This window comes from Thamnophis elegans, chromosome 13, assembly GCF_009769535.1.
Source record: "Thamnophis elegans isolate rThaEle1 chromosome 13, rThaEle1.pri, whole genome shotgun sequence".
NCBI classification, from domain to species: Eukaryota; Metazoa; Chordata; class Lepidosauria; order Squamata; family Colubridae; genus Thamnophis; species Thamnophis elegans.
In genome coordinates, this window is record NC_045553.1 from 9,001,927 (window position 1) to 9,005,524 (window position 3,598).

The window sequence follows — 3,598 nt, forward strand, 5'->3', positions numbered from 1 at the left end:
GAGTTGGCCTCCTCAGGGTGCCGTCGGCCAGACAGTGTTGGCTAGCGACCCCCAGGGGGAGAGCCTTCTCTGTGGGAGCACCTTCCCTCTGGAATGAGCTGCCCCCGGAGCTTCGTATAATCCCCGACCTCCGGTCCTTCCGATGTGCCCAAAAAAGTTGGCTTTTCCAGCAAGCCAGCCTGGCCTGAACAAAACAAAACAAATTATTGATCACTGTTAATTTTAATTCGATTTTTTTAAAAAAAAAATGTCATTGTCAATTTTAATTGGGTTTGGGATATTCTATTTAATTTTTTTTTAACTTTTGTATTATGTGTTTCTTTTAATGTTGTACACCGCCCTGAGTCCTTGGGAGAAGGGCTGCATATAAATCTAATAAACCTAACCTAAACCTAATCTGGTCTTTTAACTATATGCAGTTCTGAGCTAATCACCAGGAGAGTTCTAATCCTGCCTTATGTCTGAAAGCTGGTGACTTTGGGCCCATCACCAGGAGACTGAAAATTCTAGTCCTGCCTTAGGCACAAAAGCCAGCTGGGTGACTTTGGGCCAATCCCTCTTTCTCAATCCTACCAACCTTGTTGTGGGAGAAAAAATAGGAGAAAATATCATTTAGGTTTTGCACCTTCAGTTCTTATAAAAGTAATAAGGGTGAGATAAAAATCAAATTAATTAATAAAACTGTATGAACCCATATATGAAATCAATACTCCCAGTCTCAGACTGGTTTCCAACTTTTTATTATGATCTCTTTTTATTCATGAAACGTGAAACTCATGAACATTTAAAGATGTGTCACAAATACCATTGACTGGTGCTAATGGTTGATACAGGTTGCTGCCAGCGTCCTAGATATCAACCATGAAACAGTTTCGACTTTGTTGTTGCAAAGTCGGCAGTTTGGATTGTCAGTGGATTTTTGTATCTTTATTTTCATGGCATTAGTTTGTAGTGCTTGTTCTTCAGCAGTCAGCATTAAACCCGTTTAATCCTATTAATTATTATTATACTTTATTCATTAAACATGAAACTCAGCCAATGGGACATTCAAAAATGCATCACAAATACCAGTGACTGGTACTAATGGTTGATACGGTTTGCTGCCAGCGTCCTAGGTATCCATTTGTATTCGAAAGTTCCACAAGGACTTCACCTTCTCATTTTCGATAACTTTTTCCACTTTATGTTCCCATGACTTTCTGGATACGGGTAAATCATATCTTTTACATAATGACCAGTGGATTAATTTAGCAACTCGGTCGTGTCTAGCTTTGTAATCAGTTTGTGCGATTTTGCTGCATTCACATATTAAATGTGAAACAGTTTCGACTTTGTTATTGCAAAGTCGGCAGTTTGGGTTGTCAGTGGATTGTTTTATCTTTGCTTTCATGGCATTAGTTTGTTGTGCTTGTTCTTGAGCAGCCAGTATTAAACCTTCCGTTTCTTTCTTGATAGTTTCTATCTTAAGCCATGTCTACGTCAAGTTGCCATCACATTTTCCTTCAATGTTTTTCAAGTGCTGTCCATGTGAAGCTTTGGTTTTCCATCTATTTATTCTGTCATCCAACTGTTTTTCCTTATATTCCACCTTTGTTTCTGTTGTTTTTATGCTGTTCACAGCCTGCAGCAGTTTTTCTGTACTTCGGTTCACATAATCATTCAAACTTCATTTTTCTTCTTCTACAGTTTGATGGATTTGCAATAGCCCCCTGCCCCCTATTTTTCTTGGCAGGTACAACCTGTCGATGTCACTTCGTGGATATTAAGCGTGGTATGTATTCAAAAGTAGCAGTAGTAGTAGTAGTAGTAGTAGTAGTAGTAGTAGTAGTAGTAGTAGTTATTATTGCAACAACAGAATTGTATCACTGCGGCCAGTTGTTTCGCTGGATTTGGCATTGGTTACTAGTCGGGCCTCACCCAGGAGCCTAGGACGTTGTAACGTATTTTCGTAATATGCGTGCAGATCCAAGCAGTGTGGCTTTTTGCATTTGACTGATGGCGATTTTGTCAATTTTTAACTGTTTTAAATGTAATTCCAGTGCTTTTGGAATAGCACCCAGTGTGCCGATTATCACTGGAATTACCACTGCTGGTTTGTGCCATAATCGTTGAACTTCGATTTTCAAGTTCTGGTATTTTGCGATTTTTTCATATTCCTTCTCGTTGATCCTGCTATCACCTGGCATTGCGATGTCTATGATTGTAACCTTATTTTTCGCAACCAGTGTGATGTCTGGTGTATTATGCGCCAGTATTTTGTCCGTTTGTATGCAAAAATCCCACAAGATCTTGACCATCTGATTTTCAGTGACTTTTTCAGGCTTATGTTCCCACCAGTTTGTTGCTGTTTTAATATTATAATTTTTGCACAAATTCCAATGGATCATTTGTGCTACTGAATTGTGCCGCAATTTATAATCAGTCTGTGCGATTTTTTTACAGCAGCTGAGTATGTGATCAACAGTTTCATCAGCTTCTTTGCAAAGTCTGCATTTGGCATCATCAGAGGATTTTTCAATTTTGGCCTTAATGGCATTTGTGCGGATAGCTTGTTCTTGCGCAGCCAGGATTAGTGACTCTGTTTCTTTCTTTAATGTACCTGCTGTTAACCATAACCAAGTTTTTTCACTGTCCACTTTATCTTTTATTTTTTCCAGAAATTGGCCATGCAATGCTTTTTTCTGTCAACTCTCCATCCTTGATTTTATCACATCTTTTCTGTATTCTTGTTTCGTCTGTTGGACCGTCAATAGATTTTATTATTATTATACAATTGTATCACAGCGGCCAGTTGTTTCGTCGGATTTGGCATTGATTACTAGTCGGACCCCACCCAGGGGCCTAGGACATTGTAATGTAATGTGCGTAATATGCGTGCAGATCCAAGCAGTGCAGCTTTTTGCATTTGACTGATGGTGATTTTGTCAATTTTTAACTGTTTTAAATGTAATTCCAGTGCTTTTGGAATAGCACCCAGTGTGCCAATGACCACTGGAATTACCACTGCTGGTTTGTGCCATAGTTGTTGAATTTCGATTTTTAAGTCCTGGTATTTTGCGATTTTTTCATGTTCCTTCTCGGCGACCCTGCTATCACCTGATATTGCGATGTCTATGATTGTGACCTTATTTTTCTCAACCAGTGTGATGTCTGGTGTATTATGCGCCAGTATTTTGTCCGTTTGTATACGGAAATCCCAAAAGATCTTGACCATCTGATTTTCGGTGATTTTATTATTGTTGTTATTATTATTGTTGTTATTGTTATTATTGTTATTATTATTATATTTGTTTGCTGCCCATCTCAACCCCCCTCCCTTTAATTGCATGCGCCTTTTCCAGGTGAGAAAATAAAGAAGCCGGAATCGGGGGACACCCCCTCCCCTCACTGGGCGAAAGGATGCTGCGTCTCCATGGCAACGCGCACGGAGGACCAGCCGCCAGGAGGGATACAGGAGCTGGAGAGCATCCCCGGCCGGCTCGGGAAAAGAAGGCGTCGGAGGCGGCGCTGGCTTCAGCTGACCCGGCAGTAGAAGCGGCGGGGAAGTCGGCGTCGGAGGCCACCTCCTCTTCCTCCTCCTCCTCCTCCGCCTCCGAAG